The 23,681-nt window shown below is 38.6% G+C and overlaps 1 protein-coding gene and 1 non-coding gene across 7 annotated transcripts in view; one reads left to right on the plus strand and one right to left on the minus strand.

Annotated features, from left to right (window-relative positions):
* ESRRG (estrogen related receptor gamma) overlaps nt 1-23,681 on the minus strand; it is a 704,143-nt gene that overhangs the window by 574,827 nt on the left and 105,635 nt on the right. The gene's annotated exons all lie outside the window — the stretch shown is intronic.
* LOC122727002 lies at nt 13,285-13,392 on the plus strand. Its single transcript, XR_006352986.1, has one exon. It is a non-coding gene; the product is annotated as a U6 spliceosomal RNA (small nuclear RNA).

The following is a 23,681-nucleotide window of genomic DNA, read 5'->3' on the forward strand; positions in this document are numbered from 1 at the left end:
TGACAAGGTCTCTATTCCTAACCAGCTCAGTGTTCAATCTGTAATGCCCCCCAAAGACAATTTACTAGCTCTTGCATTCCATACTCACTAAATTGAACTCATCGGGAGGCTTTACCAGCCAGAAGAGAGATACTAGCATTTTAGTAAAGCATCCCTGCTTTCAAATATGAAGAGGGGAGAGGGGATGCAAGAGTTCTCTAAGTGTATCTCATTCCATTTGGAAGGAGTTTATCTTAATCAACCATTCCAATCCTATTCAGTATTCATGCCTTGTTTACAATACAGGGGGACCTGTTTGAGTCAACTATCCATGGGAAGGGGGGAAATGTCCCTTACAGAGCAATGCCAAAAAACAAGTAAATGTATTTATATCTTTGATATAAGGCCCTGCTGAGTCAAAGCAATGACCCTGGTGGATAAGCTATGTTATTCTGAGAATTTTGAGAGATGTTTGGAGGAAGAAACAGAATAGATTAACAACCTTCAATATATTGGATTAAGGGTTTGTTTGGTTTTTTACATTCTTAACTTAATAAACACAAAATAAAATAAGCATATCCACATATGAAGTGTAATAGGGAAAAAGAATTGCAAATGAAAGCAGAAACCTCTTATTATTCTCAGTTTGCTTTTCCTGTGAAGTCTATGACAAATTCCACATCTAACTTTCAAATGTGTTTCTTTCTGTTCTTTTCTGTACATTTTTAAAATGCTTAAATAATGACCCTCTCGTTCTTTTTTTTTTTGGCAACCCAATCATAAATATCCCTCTCTCCTCAACTCTTCTCCCCTCACTTGAAAGAAAGAAGAAAAAGGAGACCCTTGTAACAAGGAAGCACAGACAAGAAAAACAAATCCCCACATTGCTAACATCCCAAAATAGATCTCATCCTATACTTTGAGTCCATCACCTCTGTCTGGAGGTTACGTATCATGCTTCATCATTTGTCTTCTGGAATTGTGTTTTGTCATTACATTGATCAGAACAGATTAAATATTAAAGACTGTAGAGCCATGTTCTTGATTATTTCACATGCCATACCTCCCTTCCAGAAATATTTCCATATATATGTATACATACTGAGAGGACTGAGAGGAGACCAGACAAATTCTCATCAAAGGAACATGACTTCAAACATTTTCTTTGCACAGACTGGTTTTGAATAAATGTTTCTAATTTGCTGGTATTAAAAATTAGGTTTTTAACTCAGAACTATGAATCATCGGGTGTGGGAGTAGGTGATCATTTCTTATCTTTGGAATTCCTGACCAAGGACCAGCTCAATGCTGTAGTTTGTTCACAACTTTCAAAGCTCTACTGAGGATCAAATGGCGTAATATTTGTAAAGTGCTTGGCACAGTGCCTGGCCTATAGTTGGTGCTATATAAATGCATATTCCTTTCCCCCACTATTGTTCATACTAATACAGAGGGGCTGTGGCAAGGAAAAAAAAAGGTTTGGATTTGGAATATATCATCTAATTTTTAAATTAACTTTCAAATTTTATTTTACTCAGGCCAGTATCAGAATTAATTTGGGCTTCTTGAGAATATGCCATCTGACAATGGTTGTAGTAGGGTGGGGGGGTAGTTACTCAAAGGAGTGTCAAAGGTAGAAAAGAGACAGGAAGAGAAGTAGGAAATTTAAATTCAATATTTCCTTCAGATAATCCACAGAACGGATGTCACATGTGGATAATGGCAAGTTAATCATAAGAGTGTACGGAGAATGCTTTGTTCAATCAAATAATGCCAAATTTTGTAAATCTAATTCTATTCAGCAATTCCTCTTTTCAAAAAAAAAACTATCATAGTAACTTCATAGTGTTAAGGGCTAAAATTCTAGCTAGTCTGTCTAAAATATCTAATGAGTGGTCGCCAATAAATCATGAGCTTTAGCAATAGTTAGACTTTTAAGCATTTATTAAGGAGAATAAGAATTTGGTAAAGAGAGAGAAAGGCCTAGATTCCTATCTATTAAAGGGAGAGCACATTTCTAGCTCCACTCTCCACCAGAGTCCTCAGGAAAGAGACTCAGTCTCTTCCTTCCTCCTCCCACTAGCTAGCGTCACTTCCTGACGCCAAAGAAAAGACTCCTGGTCTTGCCCTCAAAGACCTTTGTTTCATGGGTGGAACTCTTCTACGGTAAGTCTCCAGCAGGTGGCGTTATTCCAATCGTTACAATAGTAATGACAATAAATCTTGGTGTTGGAGTTGGGAGGCACCATAAAAGTCATCTGGTACAAATTCTTCATTTTACAGCCAAAAAAAAAAAAAAAAAAGGAGGTCCAGTTTCCTTGATTAAGATTATGAAGGTGGGGGCAGCTAGGTGGCGAAGTGGATGGAGCACCGGCCCTGGATTCAGGAGTACCTGGGTTCAAATCCAACCTCAGACACTTAACACTTACTAGCTGTGTGACCCTGGGCAAGTCACTTAACCCCAATTGCCTCACTAAAAAAAAAAAAAAAAAAAAAGATTATGAAGGTAGTAAATAATGACTGAGATTCAAACCCAGGTCATCTGATTGCAAAACTAATTGCTTCTTCTACTATACACTGACTCATGGGACACTGAATCTTTCTCACCTTCACCTATCCCTCATGAATTCCCTCTTTATCTCTCTCTGGGAGCATTCCTTACTTGATCCTGCACCACACAGAAGAGCAGAGCAGAAAGAGACTGGCCTTGGAGCCAGGCTGACAAGCTAGCTGTGTGACCCTATATAAATTACTTAACCTCTCACATCTCTGGGTACCTCTCCAAGACTCTTTAAGTGGCCAAAAAGGTGTTGAACTGAAATCAGTAGGAGTTTCCTCACTGAGTGTTTTCTGTAATAATGAAATCCTAGGTCCAGTCCCTATTTCTTATCCCTATCATGTCCCTAGCTACAATGATTGAAGCTATAGAATCAGTAGTGCAATTGTTCTTATGCCTCTAGTGAAATACTGTTCCAGGGTGAAGGGTCCAGAAAGAAGTGGATAATGAACTTTCTAACCCTCCACCATTCACTTCCAAATTTCAAAGGAGGTAATATATTTTGGCATTACCTAGAAATAAACATTTTTATTTATAGCTCTGAGTTCCAATTTTAATCCCTCCTTCTCTCCCTCCCTGAGGCAGTAAGCAATCAGATATAAGTTATACATGTACAATTATGTAAAACATTACCATATTAGTCATTTTGTATAAGAAAACTGGAATAAAAGAAAAAAATGAAAGAAAGTGAAAAATAGCATGCTTCAGTCTATGTTCCATCAATATCAATTCTTTCTTTGGAGGTGGATAGTATGTTTCATTAATAGTCCTTTGGGATTGTCTTGGATCATTATATTGTTGAGAATAGTTCAATCTGTCACAGTTTTTCATCAAACAATATTGCTGTCTCTGTGCACAATGTTCTCTTGCTTCTGCTTACTTCACTATACATCAGTTCATACAAGTCTTTCCAGGCCTTTCTAAAATCTTCCTGCTTGTCATTTTTTATAGCACAATAATATTCCATCACCATTATATACCACAGCTTATTTAGCCATTCCCCAATTGATGGGGAATTTTTTTGATTTTTGATTTCCAATTTTGAGCTTTGATTTCCAATTCTTAGCCACCACAAAAAGAGATACCATAAATATTTTTGTACAAAAAGGTCTTAAACTCTTTTGGGGGGATGTCTTTGGAGATAAACCTAGAAGTAGTGTTGGTGATCAAAGGGTATGCACAGTTCTATAGCCCTTTGGGCATAGTTCCAAATTGCTTTCCAGAATGGCTGGATCTTTTCACAACTCCACCAACAATGGATTAGTGTCCCAGCTTTCCCACATCCCCTCCAACATCCAATATTTTCCATTCTTGTTAGATTAGCCACTCTGATAGGTGTGAGATGATACCTCAGAGTACAACAGTGTTTTCAAAAACAACAAAAAGAAACCAAAAAGAAAACTTGTCACCAGATTTTAAGCTTAATTTATAAAGATTCTCTTTCCCTGCCCTTTCCCCTTTGGCTCTGGGTATTTTCTAACCATTAAAGTAGTCCCTTCTCTAATTCATCATACTTGGTTGAAAACAGCAACAGCAACAGCAACACCAAATCCTTGCTTGAAACAAAAGAAGAACTCTATTACCAGAACATTCACTAATTCATTAGACTCAGGACCCATGAATACCTAGATGAAGGGTTCTTAACCAAAGGCTGTCCATGGATTGTCAAAGGATCTAAAGGGAAAATTACATATTTATTTCAATATAATTGGTTTCCCTTGTAATCCTATGTGTTCTATTTTATGCATTAGAAACATTATTTTGAGAAAAGGTTCATAGTCTTCCCCAGACTGCCAAAGGAGTTCATTACACACACAAAAGTTAAGAATCTCTTACTTAGATGTACGATTTTAAAGTTGGTAGGGGCTTTAGAACTGATTGGGTTATTTGTACATTTGCTTTACAGATGAGGAAACTGATTTAGGTAATAGCTTACTCTAGCTCATGAATGCTAAAGAGAGTATTACCTTCTTCTCCTTCAAATCAAAGCCCTCTCAACTACTGCTGATTCCTTTTCAAAGGAAAGGTCTAGGAAAAGGACATCCCCCCAAAAAGAAACACATATTCAAATTGACCTCCTTCAGAGATGTTAGCAAAGGTCACTTGTCTCAATATACCCCCAAATGAACTTGATTTTTGTTTAGGTGGAAAATTTGAGAATGGGATTAGGAGAAGGAAGAAAGAAAATGGTAGAAAGGAGATTTTCTCTATTCCCTTATCAGCTACCCTTCCTTCCTCGCCCCCCACCCACCCACCAAAAAAAAAAAATAGCCCTAGCAAGGTACTGTTGCAGAAACCTACAGATAAGCATCTTAAATCATGGTAAATTACACACCGCATGCTGGTGACTCGGTCATGGGAAATTATGAAGCTACGTGATGTCTCATTTGTTGTGCTGAAAACAAATGTAAATAAATTACTGGGAGAATCTCATTTACATTTAGAAATTCATCCAGATGCATGACATGACTGCTGATTTTTTTTAAAAATGACACTTTGAAAAGAAGTGCCACTCATTAAAAAGAGATCATGAGGATCGTAGTATGAGTTTGATTTGATGCAGGGCTTTCAAAACAGGGAGAACCTTCCCTTTAGCAATGGAAGAACAAATGATGGGAGGTGGGGAAACATTATTTGGCTGATGGCTTTGTCTCTAAGAAGGTAATGCACCTCATATATAAAGATGATACTTAAGCCCCTCTCAGTTATTTTTTTCAGAGTAGGCATGGAATTTTGTTAACCATTTGCACACTCTTGTCCAGTTCTTGCCTACAGTTACTAGGAAAGTCAGTGGCTTTGCTGGGTTCTACAGGGCTCCAATCTATGAGTAGTCTCATTGAACTGTGCTTCAATCAAATAATCACAAGCCACCGGATTCTCTCAGAAAAAGAATTAGTCATCACCTACCATAGACACCCCAACTGAAAGGCAGATGGTCTAAAAGGGAAGAAAAAAAATAAAGGATGGATGGATTGGAACATAAAGTGGGAAGGAACTAGAATGGGGTGGGGGTGGGGACTGCAAAGCTTCTTCATGATTTGTTCCTCTTCCTAATGGTGCCATTCAAATGATCAAAGATATGAAAAATAAGAGATGGAGATAAAGTTATATCATATTCAGCTAAATCAGGGAAATTCAGGCAGGACACTATAAAAAGTTTTGGGAGCTGTCATCTGTAAGCCAGGTCATTAAAGCTTCAAAGGAAAAGACCTATATGATCACTAAGGTAGCATATGTATAACAATTGCTTATTATTTCACTCAAAAATATTGCCTCCTAATGCCCTCATTTTTGAGTAAGAGACCTAGAAACATCCTTTTATAATCAGGATATTAGGATGATAGATTTAGTGCTACAAGGAACCTTGGTGACCATATAGTCCAACCATCTCATTTTACATATTAGGAATTCAGTCATGCAGGTCACAGTGCTGAGTTTTGAATCCTTATGTTCCAGCTTCAAACCCAGTTGACTTTCCATGGTACCATGTTGCTTCCTAGAGACCCACAGAATTTTGGGGACAGAAGACACTTAGTGAGATCGTTTAGACAAAGTCCCTCATTTTACAGATCAGGAAACTGAGGTCTAAAAAGGCTAAATAACTTGTCCAGAGTCACATAGGTGATAGATAGGATAGCAAAGATTCAAATCCACTTTGTGACTGATATTTGGGGCTTATTTTCTGGATCTTTTTTTCTTCCAAACTTATCCTTTTCCAATTTAAACAGACGTCTTAAAAAGTTGTGGGTTTTTTTTTCCCCTGACAAGGGTAAAATATAACAGTTTCCTAAATGGGGATATTATGGCGTTGTTCAGCCTCATCCACAGCAGCATATTTACATAAGCCTGAAGAGGTCTGAGAGTTTATTGGTTAAGGGACAAATAAGCAGGCCATGAAATAATTATTTTTCATTGTGCCCTGCCAAAGCCATCCAGCCAAAGGCTAAATTGAGCTGCTATTGTGATTATTTGAACTGTGGAGCCAAAAGTCTTCACTGCAAAGCATCCCAGCTGTCCTAAATTTTGTTCTGATGGCTAGTTTTCATTCTAGCCCAAACCCTGCCAAAAATGGTCCCCAAAATAGGCGGGCAGAAAGGTTGCTTCTTCCAGACCCATATCAATTACCGATTTAGGGCTGTTCAGAGAACTTGATTATTAACAAATCACTTCCTGAAACTGTTATGACAGGATTCCCATATGCAAATGGCAAGCTGCTCATATGCACACAATGAGGCAAGAAAATTAAAATCAAGATTTCCCCCATTTATTGATGGTTATTTCTCTTAACGCTGATTGTGCTTTACTGCAAATGAGTTCTTCTCAGCCGCATTCACAGTGGGGTTGCTGCCACCATCCAAAGCAACATTAGTTAGCTTAGCCAGCTTGACCAGCATTAACCCTGTGCTCACCTGACTTGCACCTCTACAGGTGGGTCTAATGGCCACAGAATATCACGGTGATCAGCAGACTGTGTCAAACTGGGTTCCCTGGCACATTGTGGGAAGGCTCCCTTTCCTTCTTGACCATCGATCTGTGTCCTAAAGGGCTACAATGCTTTGAAGGAAGAAGTAGAGTATTTTCAGAGTTTAATCTACCACTTCTACACAAGCTTCATTGTGTGCTGGGGTGATGAGCACTTGAAAAGCCACTTACTATAAGAATGGACCTAGGAGGGGAGGAGAGTGGCTTTATCAGATATGGTGGGGCTCAGTTCCAATGATGTGTTGAATCAAGTTTCATTGACCAAGATCCTTCCTAGTCCATCCCACTTGCCTGGAAACTCCAATTTATTGGGGAGAATGTATGAAGCCAATCTATAAAATCACAGGGCAAGTAAATAAACAATAATCAGGACAGGTCCTAATGGCCTCTTTTGGGTTTTTCTTTGGTCTAATTATTCATCAGTGAAAGCAGATAAGCTTTATCTTCTGTTACAAAATATATACATACATACACATACATATACACATATATAAAATATATACACACATACCCATGTATATGCATATATAGACATGTATATAGATATAGCTATGTAGATAGTTATGTAGAAATAGATATAAATATACATATATAAGAGCTAACATTTATATAGCATTTACTATGTGCTAAATGTTTGACATATATTTTCTTATTTAATCCTTACAACAACCTTGGGAGGTAGGTACTATTATTATCTCCATTTTAACAGATGAAGGAACTGAGTCAAACAGAGGTTAAGAGAATTGCTCAAGGTCACACAGCTAGTAATAATAATAATAAAAATTTTGTTGGTGTTTTTCAGTTATGTCAGACTCTTTGTGACCCCATTTGGGGTTTTCTTGGCAAAGATACTGAAATGATCTGTCATTTCCTTCTCCAGCTCATTTTACAGATGAGGAAATGGAGGCAATTAGGGTTAAGCAACTTGCCCAGGGTCATACAACTCTGGGAGGTAGGTGCTATTATCATTCTCATTTTACATTTTAGGAAACCAAGGCAAACAGCAGTTAAGTGACTTCCCCAGTTAGTAAGGCATCTGTGGACAAATTTGAACCCAGGTTTTCCTGTCTCCAGGCTTCAGTGGTTTATCCACTAAACCTACCTAGCTATCAGATAGATAGATAGATAGATAGATAGATAGATAGATAGATAGATAGATAGATAGAAAAATAGAGACACTGATAAAGACTGCTAGATATGCACATATGTACATATATATCATATATATTATATGAATATATCATATATAATCTAATAAAATCATGACTTAATTTTGCTGGTAGTCCTCAAGCCTAATGAATTTAGGGTACCAGGTACAACACTAAGGGAAAATAACTGTACATGTATTGCAACAGAATTTGGATAGGGAAGATAAAAAATATACATATACATACATGATTTCATTCATACTGTTATTTTGCATTGCTAATACCTTCTACTAATTCCCAGTGAGGGACCATAGGATTTTAGTTCCAGAGTTAAAAGGAATGGACTTCACAGACCACTTCTTTTAACAAATGAAGAAATTAAGGCCTAGGGAGTTTAGGTAGCTTGCCCAAAATGACAAAGGTAGTAAATGTCAGTGGCAGATTTTGAACCCAGCTCCCCTTAAGTACAGACTTAGGGCTTATACCACTACACCACAATGGATTTGAATGTAATATGTTGTTGTTTCATTGATATAGATATGTATACATGAATATATGTAATATCCATTAAACACTGTGATATTTATTAAATATAGAAGATAAGGAAAATGTCCATTTTTGCTCCTAGGAACTAGATAGGGAATTATTTATTTGATATGTACACCAAGGAAAGTGATTTGCCTTATTTTAGTAATTGATGTAAAATAAAGCCTTGTTGGGACATATGTTTTCAATAGTTACACATTTTTTAAATTATTGTGAAAAATCTAAAATCTAATCAATGAAGAATTATCAGTTTTAATTTTTAGGGCTGATCAATGGCTCTGAATATCAAGTAGCCATTTCAATCCTACCTGGTAATGGGGGACAGAGAAAGCAAAGCAATCCGCTGATCATCCAAAAGCCTAATTTCAGCCCCCAGTTTTAAGTTTCTACAGTTCACCCTTCTTTTTCCCCAAAATGAACACCCTCTAACAACACTGAGTTCACTTCCTATCTCTGTCCACCCTCTATCGACTAAGACTACTAACAAGCGAAAGCTAGTGTCCAGGTGGTCTTTTGGGAGGGAAGAGATGCAAGGGGCACAGGTGACATACAAACAAAACAGCCTCCTGCATGATAGCTTACTGACTGCATTGTTCTTTCATTTCCACAAGTATGTCAATCTGATTTCATACCTTTCTCTTAGCTTCTACGTGATTATTCCTATCTAGAATATTACATGACAGGTGACAGAAGAGGGAATAGCTGATAAAGAAGATTCTTGTTAAATGATGAAAGCCAGGCCTGTGACCCCCAAGAGAGAATCACCTTTGCCCCACTGTCCCCCACTGGGGTTGGTCGTGCATGGTGACTTAACACCTTCCCTTTGGATGTCTGACCCTTCATCTGAACTACTGAGCCCCATGGAACTTTCTGCAACTCGTGATTTAATTCCTGCCTGAGCCAGGAGCACGGAGAGAGCACTGACCTGTGGCCTGCACCAGAGCAGCTTTATCTGCTGACTAGATCCCCACCAGGATCCAGTCTGCCAGCTAAACTAAGAGAAACTGTACATCTTTCCCTCTAAGGCACAGGAACAGAATGCCAGAAACCCTGCATCGCCATTCTCCTGTGTATTAAGCTTTGCTTAGAGATGGCATCCAATCTGTCACTCTCTTATTGGGCCGCCCTGCAAATGGCGGAGCTTTAAAGACCTCACTTGCTTTCCATGAAGCAGCACCATAAAGCTAGCCACTCAAAAATAGATGGATGTCCAGAAGAGAAACACCAAGCACCCTTTTTTTTTGGGGGGGGGAGTTAATAATCTATATTGTTCCTGAATATCAGCAACCAAGTTGTTGGTGGGAGAGGTCTTCAAGAATAATTTAAGGGCCATTAGCCACTTAGACTACCCTGAAGTTGGCTGAAATTGTGTAACATTTACAAGTTATAACACATACTGTTGCCAGCTCAATGCAGTCTGATTTGGAGTGCTATAAATATGTTTGCCCTTTCTGTTGAGCCTGCCTAAGGGATTAGCAACCCCCCCCCAAAAGTTCAGTTGAATATTAACTGCATTAACTTTGCAGGCTGTAACATACTGTTACACACAAACAGCCTACGGTACCTTATGGATGACTTGCTTAATAAAAGTCATTTCTGTACAGAGCCCCATTGCTGGGGAAAAAAATGTGCACTGTCAGAGGGGATGACTTCCCTCCTTACCTAAGTGAAACCAAAAAATAAAAATAAAGGAACCAAAAATTTAAGCCAAAAAAAAAAAAAAAAGAATCCAGGCCAGGGCATTACTTGCCTTTTCTATTTGCCTATATTTCTGTGTCTATGCAGACTCAACTTTCCTGATGGTTTCAAATTCTCCTGAATCAAGGAGACTGAAAAAAAAAGTGTTCTGTAGGAGGAAAAAAATTATTTAAAGAATAACCTTTTCTTAAATAGGCAGGTTTTTCATCCATGGCCAAGATTTATCCTTCCCGATCGCAACTTCCTAACAACTCCAATAATAGAGGGAAAACACAGGTAATGATTTGTTACCATATGAAGTCACTGGAAGCTAATGAATATAACCCACATTATAAATAGAAGAAACATTCACTAACCTGCCACCCGACAACAGGCGCTGCCTTCAAAAAGCCCAGCTCACCGAAAGCCCATCCTGAATTATCTCCCTCTCTTTTTATACCCTGGTTCTTTGTTACACACAAACACACACACACACACACACACACACACACACACACACATTCTTCAGCTCTAGCAAACCACTCGTACAAAGAGGGCTCAGTGTAATTAGAAATCAAGTCAAATCTTAAGGCCTGGAACCTTTATTTCTTCATAATGCTGTACACTTAATTGCTCCTGCCAGTTACCAAAGCAATTATGTTGTCTAGAAATGGAGACAAACAATAGATTTTAGTATTTAAACAGGAACTGAAACTGCAAGGAGAGCGCCACAAACCACACCATTACACTGGAATTAAAGCTGTATGTGAAAAGATAAAGTTTCACCCCCAGCAATCATCAGCCTACCACCAACCCCCCCCCCCAAAAAAAAACAACAACAGAAAAAAACAGGGAAGAAGAAGAAGAAGAAGCTACTCACAGATCAGAGGGGAGAGAGAAGCAATCCTGAGTCAGAGCTGGGATTCCTAAGCTATGGATGGAATTTTATTACAATTTAAAGCACACGGATAAGAAACAACCAAGCAAAAAACATCAGAGAAGCTAAAAACCTGGGTGAAGAAAGTTTCCCATTTCTCATTCAGCCTTTCTGTAGACCTTTATATTTTAAGTGTTCTACAATAAGAGTAACAAGTGTTCACCTCTTTCCAAGATATGTGGCAAAACCTAAAACAAGCACCAACTAGGAAGACTTCCCTGGATAATAGGGTAACCCAAGGCATGTAGAGTAATTTGGCTTATCCACAAATGTGGGCCTCACTCTTAGAACATTCTTTCAATGCTACCTTAGAACGTGCCTCCTACTCCCCACTTCAAATGGTAAAAGGCAAAAGAGAAGGTTCTTCTTCATCTTTCAGAGCAGCAGAAATGGGGGCATCTGTCAGTTCAATATCTGTTTGCCATCATCATCCCCAAACTACCAGATACTGTAGCACAGGGACTGGAGGTAGCAATGCTGATTACTGCCACTGCATATCTCAGATCCAGTTTTATGTCAAACCTACTATTTGACGGCATAAATTGGAACCAAAAGTTTGAGGTGAAACTTCTCCAAGAATGAATACTAGCTTCTAGAATCAGCCAAATTGCTTGTTTCCCATCAAGTGAAACTTAAGCATGTGTCATGTGCCTCCAATGTATTGTTGAGCTGAATTTTATGCCACTGGGAATCTCAAATTTGTAAGGACATACTATTTTCTCTAACATATAAAGGCATGATTTTCATCAGATAAACAAATAGGCAAGCCTTTTTTTTTCCTTTCTGATTTTTGGGATTTTGTAAAAAATGGCAAAAAATTCTATTTATTTAATTCAGGAAATATACTCCTTATTGAATAGCATTGAATCTTCTACCAACTGCCTTGTCAAAGATTTGTTCTTTATCAATATAATTCAGGAGTTTATTACAAATTCTGGAATTCTATGCTTGAAAGGGTCTCAGAACACCATCCATTCTGTGATATCACTAAACAACAATCCCTGCTATCACAGTCCTGACAAGTAGCCAGCCATCAAGGCATGGCTTGAAGACTTTTAGGGAGGGTCAGTTCACTACGTCCTGAGACATCCCATTTCACTTTAAAGTAGCCCTGCTTATACTGATATCAAACCTAAATCTGCATCTCCCTTTGCAATTTCAATCCAATGTTCCAAATTCTGCTTTCTGAAGACAAATAGGACAAGTCTCATCTGCTGTCCACATGAAAGCCCTTCAGATATGTGAATACTGGATCATGTTCCACCCTTATAAATCTCCTCTTCTCCAGGCCAAACACCTTCAATTACTGTAACAAATCTTTTTATGGCATGATCTGAGGCCTTCCATCATTCTGGCTGCTCTTCATTAGAGGGCCCCAGGTTTATCAACATCCTTCCTTAATACAGCATCCATAGCTGATGTGGTCTAACCATAGAAAAGTGCAACAGTATTGTCACCTTCTACAGAGACACCGTGTTTTCCTTAGTGCAGTCTTATATTACATTGGCTTTGTTTTTAGCCTCCATATCACATTGTCCACAAAATTATATTTAGGTTGCAATTCACTAAAATCACAAGGTCTTTTCCGGATGAACAGCTATCTAGGATGGCTCCCTCCTATTTGTATCCATCCCCAACATCTTGCCATATGCCCTTCCTGCTACACTTCTTTCCTCACTTGGAATGGTATCCCCCTGACCGGGCATCCACAAATGATGCCTCTTTTACCTGAGAGGGTTAATCCATTCAGCTATACAAAACTGTCCTGAGGCTGAGCTGTCCTGATTGGTCAGATAGGGAGTACGCACTCAACACTAGTGGGTCATGCCCATGCTTCCCATCCACCTAGACATCTTATTGCCCTCTATTAATACTGGAAATGAAGGATGTGACAATCAACTGCCCTATGGCTCCATCCATAATCCCTGTTAATCCCATGATACTCCCTTATTTAGCTATTACTATTTCCATGCAGCATATATACTAAAATTGGAATGATACAGAGAAGATCACCATGGCCCCAGAGCATGGATGACACACAAATTCGTGAAGCTATTATTATTATTCCCCTTTATATGTTGTCTTCCCTTATTAGAATGTAAGCACCCTTAGGGCAGGGGCTGTTTGACATTTGTATCTGTATCCTCACCATCTAACGCAGTGCTTGGCTACAAGAGGGGCTTAATAAATGCTTTTTCATTTATTCATCCATTTTAAAAATTGAGATATTTTTTTCTTCCTCCAGGCCTGAAGTACCTTTTCCATTCTCTACTGCCTTTCAAAAGGACCAATGAGAGTGACTCAGAATCATACCTAGTAGTTCTTCAAACACCCTGGAATTAAAATATAGGTAATCTGGACAATTTGAATTGTATTTATCAAGGGCAGCTCAGTGCTCAATGCCTTCCTATATCTTGGGTAACAACCCTCTAACTCTTCATTTTTGTTCTATCCTTTTCATACCAAATATCATCCACTTTAACAGAGAAAACAGTAGCAAAAATGCATAAGAAGGAACTCTACCATCTCTCTCATCAGTTATTATCATCATCAGCTGTTCAAGCATTCATGTTATCCTCCTGATTGACTCATCTCTTTCCCCGGTATAGTTTTAAACCTCCCTTTTGATATCATCAGGTCTTTGCACCAACCTCTGAGGCTCACTCTAAAAATTAGTGCTCCTGACATGGTGTCCAATACAAAAATGTAAACTTCATAGAAACTTTCAATGGATATACTTGAATAACAGCTACCAAAGAATTGCTATTTTCAATAACTGGGTGCTTGGCTTCATAACCAAATTAGTTAGGGACACAGACCTCTAGTGTCAGTTTCTTCAGGTCACTTGAGCAGGTAAGTGTTCTAAAGCCAGTGACCTTAATGCGCACACCAAACAAGATGGCAACAGGACCAAGCTGAAAGCTGAATTTTGCTGGCCACATTGCCTAGCTGCTTCTGCTTAGTTTAATAGCCACCCCAATGAAGCAATGCCTAATCAATATCCCCTCCTTTCTGAAAAGCAAGGCTTATACCAGAGGCCACACTGACCACTACAGTAATGGACTACCCAGAAAATATTTTCTCTCCATTTCACCTTTAATTCAAAAAAGCAATTTTGAAGCACTAGAACTGAGTTAAAAAAGAGCTCTCTCAAAAACTTGGGAGGAGGGGCAGGGAAGGAATTAATTCCAACCCTTACCTTTGGCACCTTAAAGACTTTTGGCCATGACTTACCTGTATAAATAGAAAGAACTAATTTACTACAGAAATGCCCATGGGCGAACATGTACTAGCTAATGAAGTGTTCAGCTTTTGCATGATTAACCAGCTGGTGGGGGTAGTGTAAAAAGCAGAGGGCAGGAAATAATAAGAAAAATTGATTAGCAGCTCTTTTTAAAAATACTACATGAAAAATTCCTTTTTTAAAACTTCACTTGCTTGGAAACTCTAAGGGAAGATAAACTTAGATGACTTACCAAGAAACTGAGCAAGAACTGTGTCAAGTGTCCCTTTATTCAAAATTCAGTTAGTAGGAGGCTTAGGTGAGGAAAAGAAGAGTTATTAACCAGCTCCTGAATTGACTCACATAACAGGTCCTGCCAGTTGTCATAAAGTTAGTTCTCTAATTTATTGCAAAACACATTATATAAAGGCAAAATTATGCCTTGGCTTTCAGTCCATTCATTTTTTTTCTGGTACTCTCAGCTAGAAGATCATACTTGGCTTCAACTACCACAGAGCCAATTCATTAATAAAAGGGACACCGTCTTGAGCCAGAATACACTTTCCTCAGGAACAATCTAATCTAAAGGACATTTTCCCAAGCTGTAGGCACTTGGGGTTTTCCTATTCATAAAATCCTTCAGCTGGTCTGCAGCTCCTTTATATGAGGAGAAATGGAGCCAGATCCAAAAAAAGGATAAAAGGCACACTTAGCCATAAAAGAGTAAAACCCAGCCCTATTCATTGATACTAGGGTTGTTTGATTTGAGGCTGTTTTATTGGGTGACAAGGACTTCTGAACTTTCCATTTACTTTTGTTCTACAATATTTACTCAGCTCACTTCCGTTTGTACAGAGAAACATGTATTTCTCAGGTAGGGGAAGAGAGAGCAACAATCACAACCAACATCCCAAGTTCATTCTTGGATTTTGTTTCACATCCAGACAAAAGGAAAAATGTCTGGCAGTCCCCAAATCTACATACTCTGTTGTGTGAAAAGTGACTGGTGTCTCTGTGTCCACTTAATTCAGATGAATAAAGCATGGTATGAAAGAATGAGGTCAAGGTTGCAAGGCCAATATTTATGGAGAACACCAACCTGTTTCATGGCAACAATATACTCCTAGCTCCAATCAGCTTCACCAGTCTTCATCATAGGTACCAATGAGAACCAAGCAAAGGAATTCATAGAGTCACAGCCATAGTTCTGGTCACAGGGGACCCTAGCAGTCACCAAGTCCAACTCCAACATTTTACAAATGCTGAAACTGAGGCTAAGAGAGCTTAAGTGACTACCCAAGGTCACACACCTCTTGTTCATGGTAGGATTTGAACTCAGATCTTTCTGGCTCCAAATCTGGCACTCTATCTACACCATGCTGCCTCTCAGAAAAGACAGATGTCAGGAGTAGTATTCAATTCAATTTAGCTGACTAGAGGCAGCTAGATGGAGTAGTAGATAGAATACTGATTCTGGAGTCAGGAAGACCTGAGTTCAAATACTTATTTATTTTGTGGTTTTTATTTATCCAGTTCTGAAAGGGGAAAGTTGAGGTCCCCCACTATTACATTTTTACTACTTATTTCTTCCTATAATTCATTTAACTTATTTAGAAATATGGATGCTCTACCATTTGCTGTATATTTGTTTAGTACTGATATTACTTCATTATGAGTTCATATTTAACCTCAGACATTTACTACCTGTGTACCTCTGGACAAGTCACCCATTCTCTTTCTGCCTTAGTGTCCTCAATTGTAAAATAGGGATCATAGAGGGCAGCTAGGTGGCACAGTGGATAAAGCACCAGTCCTGGATTCAGGAGGACCTAAGTTCAAATCTGGCCTCAGATACTGGACACTAGCTGTGTGACCTTGGACAAGTCACTTAACCCTCCTTGCCCACCAAAAAAAATAGGGCTCATAAGAGCACCCACTTCCCAGGGTTGTTGTGAGGATCAAAGGAGATAACACATGTAAAGAGGTTCGCAAACTTAAAGTGCTATAGAAATTTACTAGTTAGTATTCTCACAATCCTATTAATGCACAAGGTCTTGAAATGCAAAACCAAAAACAAAGCAATCCTTCTCTTAAATGAACTTACATTCTATTAGAGGGGATACAACATGTACACAAAAGATTAAAAGCAAGATAATTTTACAAACAAGAATGCACTCACAATTCCCATAGGTAAAGGCTTAACAGAGAATGTAAGACCTGAGCTGAGCCTTAAAGATAAAGATTCAGAGAAGTAGAGATGAGGAAGGAGCATATTTCAGGCATGAGTGCACAGGCAGGAGACGGAAGACTCAGTGTGAGGTACAGCTAGGAGTCTAGTTTGGTCAGAAGATAAGAAAGAGCGCATGAAGGAGCGTAATGTGTAATAAAGACAGAAAAGTATGGAGCCAGGCTGTGGAGGAACTTTAATGCCAGGAGAAGGAGTTTCATTTTATCCCAAGAGAGAGAAATAAGAATCCACTATGGGTTTTGTTTGTTTGTTTTAGCCAGGGAGTGACAAGGTCAGATTTGTGGTTACTCAAATATATAAATGGATACGTGATACTCATCAAAGTAGATGAAACTCTACAACACTGCACAAATATAATGGATGTCCATTCTATGGGACTCTTGTCCATATCTTATCATAACTCAGACATATGAGAGTTGGCCTAATGTGATGGAGGCCCCCTTTGCTTTATCCTGGCATTACAGGGATATTAGTAGAGAGCACAGATGCCATCCTTTACTTGAGTTCTTCATAGTTCCTTATTTACTAAGTGTGTAACATAAGCACACCCTCCATGTACACACATCTCCACTGTCCTCTGATGGATACTTAATTTTAATTCTTCTCTAGAATTCTATTTAGTGTGTTTGACCATGAACTAATTATTGATAAGATGTGAGGCATGAAACAGGGAGAAGTAAGCTTACCAAAAGTGTTTATCACTATCACAGAGATACTCCAGAGTACAGCTTAAGCTGAAAAGGGATTCTCTATAGATGGTGAGAGCCTCCAAGTGAGAATGAGCTCTGGAACATATCTGAGGCAACTGGATAAAAGAGGTTGGCCTAACTATTCAAAAAGGAAAAACAAATGGATGAAAAATACCTACTGTCCAAATTATTCATACAGTTAACCCATAGAGCTAATCCATCTGTATATCTTTCCTAGAAACAGAAAATGGATGCACCGGGGCCAAAATTAAGCACATGTAGGAGACTAGAAAGGATTGCCCATGGGAAATTTCAGAGCTCCTTTAATGATACTTCATTTCCCTCTGCAATGAAGACCTACCATTTCTTTTTTTCTTTTTTTTTTTTAAGTGAGGCAATTGGGGTTAAGTGACTTGCCCAGGGTCACACAGCTAGTAAGTGTTAAGTGTCTGAGGCTGGATTTGAACTCAGGTACTCCTGACTCCAGGGCCGGTGCTCTATCCACTGCACCACCTAGCTGCCCCAAGACCTACCTTTTAAAAACAAAAATTCTATTAGATTTATACATAAAGGAGATTATTTTGGCAGTTACATGGAAGACTGATTAGAGAGGGAAGTGATTAGAAGAAGAGAGGTGAATCAGGAGATTGTTACAATAGTTTAGGCAGAAGATGATTAGGTCATAAACTCAGGTGGTAGCAGTGTAAATAGAAAGAAGAGAATAAACATGAGAACTGTAATGGCTCAATGTAAGCCCCTCAGCACTCTTAGAATGTCCTCTATACCCTCTTGTCCACAGAAACTCAAACCACATGCAGTCTTGTCAGTGGGATCTTTACCTAACAGAAATGTCTCACGATTCAGGGGAAATAGTACTCAACAGAGAGTCAGGAGAGGTGGATTCTGGTAGTCATTCTACCACTGACATAGTATATTCAGGAATAACCAATAAGGAGAACCATTAAAATATCAACTTTAGATTCCATGTTCTTTGTGCTTAGTAGAATCTAATGCAGGATCACTGGGCACATGAGTGCTCCATAGTTGCTAATGGGATTGAATTTCATGCACATGCATGAAAGATGATTAAACCGAGAGGATAACCTATTTAACAATTAACTGGAGAAAACTGAATGAACTGGTTTTTAAACAAAAAGACATGAGATGAGCCTTTCACAGAAGACGAGTATATGTGAACTTATACAGACACAAAAAATCTGCTTATTGCTGTGAATCTAGGTATATCAATGAAATTATTTTAAAATTATGTATGTTAATATACAACATGACTTTCACAGGCAAATGGAACATTTTTTTTAAAAAAAAGATAAATACCTTTCTCCCTAAAGGTGCAGAAACATCTTCATTGTTTAAGAGAATATCATGTAATTCACTGCATATTAAACACACATTGTCTGTGTTTCATCAGAGACGCTCTACTGTGTAATAATTGGTCCCCATTGTTACATGCACAATTTGGCTGCTCAGATGTAAAAGCACAACCTCTTAAATAGCTATCCCCACTGATAGCCTCAGGCTTAGACAGTCTCCTGGGGTCATGTGTCTGCAAGAACTCATGCCTGGGACCTAATGGGGAAAAGTGGAAAGAGGGGAGCACCTGTGCCCCTATATTTATACTATAGGTTTCATGTAGCCCACTAGCAGATGAACCCATTATATACAGCCCAAACAATACAAGTGAGCTGATAGAGCTCAGGAAGGCTGGAGGACTATTGAAGTAAAAATCTTCCTCCTTCCTCCAACACAGATAAGAGATTTTTCCTCTTAAGTTTCACAAATAAGTTTACCTAGAATCCATGTTTGCATATCATCATATCTAAATAAACAAGTCCCAAAGGTCTTCTATCATCTTAACTTCTTCATTCCCCACCCCGCCACCTTCACCAATGTGTTTCAATATTAAGTCTCCACAAAGTCACTCACAGCATCACTACATAAGTCATGTTTCTCTCATTATTATTGTCTCTCACATTTAAACAATTTAAAGCAACTTCAGAATTCTATAGTTTTCTTCAATTCTTCTATACAGGCTAGTATGTGTGTATGTGTACATGTGTATATATAGCTCTCTTCTTTTGAGTCTGTCCCAGACATCTCTGGTCTCTCCACATTCTAACAAAGTTCCCATCCTTCTTCAGTTCATATTTATTGAGTAACTGTGTAGTGCCTCCATTACACTGAAAACCATGAAGTCAAATAAGGATATCATCCCTTTTTTTGATGACTTTGCAATCCAATCTACCAAGTCAAATATTGTTTCCCTTCAACCTAAAGCCCATTTCCCCAACAAAGCCTTTCAATAAAGAAGAATAGAGGGTACAACAAAGAAACTGAAAAATGGAAGACAGAGCTAAGTCATCTCTCATGAAGATTCTTCTATAGTTTCTTTCTCTGACTCAAAGCAGGAAAGACTCTTTAGCGAGGTTTGAACAATATCAAGTATACTGTATACTGAATGTTAATTAAAATAACACGAGAGCTATGTATAAAACATCATAGGATGAAAAATAAACCATAAAATGGAGTGCCATGAACTAGGGCCTACTGAACTATGTGCAAAGGATAGAAAGGAAAGAAATAATAGTAATGAATTATGTTTACCTAATTCTTTCTTTCCTAATATACTAAAAACATGGAGAGAAGTTTTCTAATTAGGTCTCAAGACCACCTCACTGGAGGTAGGGACAAGTGTTGTTATCCCTGCTTTGCAAATAGCATTTCAGAGGTTTAGAGATTAAAGTTGAATAGCTAGCCAATTTTAAAAAAACCCCAACAAAACAGAAATAAATATCTTAATTGTAATATACAAATCTCTCCCTATTAGGTAAATCGACTCAGGACAGTTGGGACAATAGCAGTAACACTGATTGAGGAAAATAGGACAGTTGGGCTTGGAATATTTAACAGAGTATTTAGGTTTAACCTGAAAGATGAAAACCTTGAATGAAGCACTCAAGCTCTAATAATTTTATGGTGATATCAGCAATTAGTGGCAAAGTTGTTCCAAAAAAAGCAATGATATCAGCACTTGGCTTGCAGCCTTCCTTTCCTCTTCACTTCCTATCATTATCCTTGGCAACCACAATATTCACAGTGATGACCCTTCTAACACCCTGGCCTCATCCTTAACCTCTTCAATTCTGATAGCGTTCATCTGTTCTCTAACTACTCAGTTGGTAGCCAAATTCTAGACTTCACTATCAATTGAAACTCCTCAACCTCCAAGATCTGAAACTGTCAGTGATCACAATTTCCAATTCTTTCATTTCTCTATATCAATTCTCTTGAATCTGTTCTTTGCCCCCTCACTGTGACCTAGAGTCCCTCAAGTCTACCTGTTCTCCCAATCCATGATCTTTATTCTGGCTTCACTTGCCTTTCTTCATAATCCTAACCCTATGGTTCTCCATACCAGTTATAAACTCACTTTCACACTTGAATCTCTTGTCCCCTTCTTCTTTTGCCCATGTCTGTCCTTTCTTCTTCTCCTGTCTAATAAATATGGCCATCTCCAAATCAGTTTTCATCTTTTCTTTTAAGTTCCCTTTCTCTTTTGGTCATCTCATCTGCTCCCAGTGAAACTACAACTGCTGATAGAACATCCCTACACTGTTGCCCCATTGCCACATCAAAATCAACATGTCCAAACCCAAACTTATTATCTTCTCCTTTAGATTCTTCCTTCCTCTGATTTGATTTTTTTTGTCTGTGCCAGTATAATCACTATTTATTATGTCTACGGCACTACCATTCACCCAATCTTCTTTGTTCAAAACTTTAAAGTTATCTTTGACTTTTTCATGTCCCCTCCCCTTTCATATCCAATCAATCAATAAACCAATATTTATTAAGGACCACTATGTGCCAGACACCATACTAAGTGCCTGGCACATAGACAGCAGCTAGGCTGACCAATCAAGAATTCAAGAAGTGACCTGCAGAGTTGGAGCTCAGGAAAAAAACTGTGAAAGCTTTTTGTCCCATCAAACCCAAGCTAATCCTTTTATAGTGAAGCTGCCAGAGGCTGTCCCAAGGGCCAAGGTCTAGCCAACTCCCACAGCTCTCAATAATGCAGGGCTGGCTGTCCCATCCAGAGAAGGCCAACATTCTACCATATCTTATCCCTTAATGGCAAGGTTCCCAAAATGCCTTCCATCATTAAAACAACTCTAAAAACTGGAGTTCAAAAAAGTAAGAAAAAAAACCAACAACATAAATAATCATCATAAATAGTAGAGAAGTGAATATATTCATGTGCTACAAGAAACTAACAACATGATAAATTGAGAGCAGCAGAGGAAGTTGTCCATGGACTGGTACAAAGTAAAGAAAGCAGAGCCAAAAAAACCTCTATATACAATGACATTCCTGCAATGCTCTTCTTCCTCATCTCCACCTACTATCTCTCTGGCTTCTTTTAAGTCTCAGATAAAATCCTATCATTTCCAATAAGCTTTCCCCAAGTCGTCGTCGTCGTCGTCGTCGTCGTCGTCGTCTTCTTCTTCTTCTTCTTCTTCTTCTTCTTCTTCTTCTTCTTCTTCTTCTTCTTCTTCTTCTTCTTCTTCTTCTTCTTCTTCTTCTTCTTCTTCTTCTTCTTCTTCTTCTGTGTGAGGAAATTGGGGTTAAGTGACTTGCCCAGGGTCACACAGCTAGTAAGTGTTAAGTGTCTGAGGCTGGATTTGAACTCAGGTCCTCCTGAATCCAGGGCCAGTGCTCTCATCTACTGTGCCACCTAGCTGCCCCTCCCTAAGTCTTCTTCATTTTAGTGCCTTCCTACTCTTAATGTTTTCCTATTTATACTGTATATAACTTGTCTGTCCATATTTGTTTGCTGGTTGTCTCCCCATTAGATTGTGAGCAACTTGAGAGCAGATAATGTCCTTTGCTTCTTTTTGTATCCCCAGTGCTTAGCATAGGGCCTGGGACACAGTAGGTGCTTAATAAATAAATGACCACAGTAATATAAATGGAAAGAAGAATAATCATAAAACAATTGAAAGTGGACATTACAAAGAATAGATATGAGAAGACACCTTTCCTCATTTCTTTGCAGAGGTGGGGTGGTGTTCACAAGTTTGGAACGCTGTATATTATGTCATATTTTTTTTCAATGTATTCACTGATTTGCTTTTTGTTCCCTTTTCTCCTTAAAAATTCTGTTAAAAAGGATGGCTTTCAGGGAGGGAGAACAGGGAAGGATAAAAGGGGGAAGATGTAGTTGATATAAACAAAAATAATATCAATAAAATTTATTAAAATCATCTGGGATAAAAACAATTATGATGGCTAGATATTGGGCTAGGAATATCAGGTTCACCAAATGACTGGTATGACTAGTCCATTTTATTATAAGCAGAACCCTCTCAGGACACCTAAAAGTCAGAATCATCTCCTTAGCATTCAAGGCCCTCAACAGTTTGGCACCAGCCTACATTTTGAGGCTTAGTATGAAGTCATTCCTCTAAATGCACAAATTGAACCACTCCTCTACTACAAATATCTACTGATGATAAGAATTTATTATGTACCTACTATATGCCCAGCACTGTGTTAAGTGCTTTTTCAGACATTTCATTTGATCCTCACAAAAACCCTGGGAGGAGGGTGCTATTATCATCTCCATTTTACCCAGTTGAGAAAACTAAGGCAGAGGTTAAATGACTTGCCCAGAACCACAAAACTTAGTAAGTATCTGAGGTCATGTTTGCACTCAAGTCTTCCTGACTCCAGGACTAGAGCTCTATCAACTATGCCACCTACTTGCCTATAAGACTTCAAGTTGGCAGAGTTTCTTGCACCAATGAAATCATAGGGTCAGTCCTTATCTTTACTCCTTTAAAACTAAAATCAAGGGGCAGCTAGGTGGCACAGTGAGTAAAGCACCAGCCCTGGATTCAGGAGGACCTGAGTTCAAATCCAGCCTCAGATACTTGACACTTACTAGCTGTGTGACCCTGGGCAAGTCACTCAACCCTCATCGCCTTGCAAAAAAACAAAAACAAAAAAACAACAAAAACTAAAATCAAAAGCTACCTCCTCTATGAAGCCTTTTCTGATGTTTCCAAGTCAATGATGGCTCCTCCCATCCACCATATTGGCACAGCATTTCAAAGCGCAACTCTACAATGAACTTAATCTTGTGTATTATGCTTATCTATGTTTGTGTTTTATCCT

This window comes from Dromiciops gliroides, chromosome 4 (assembly GCF_019393635.1).
Source record: "Dromiciops gliroides isolate mDroGli1 chromosome 4, mDroGli1.pri, whole genome shotgun sequence".
Classification (NCBI taxonomy): Eukaryota; Metazoa; Chordata; class Mammalia; order Microbiotheria; family Microbiotheriidae; genus Dromiciops; species Dromiciops gliroides.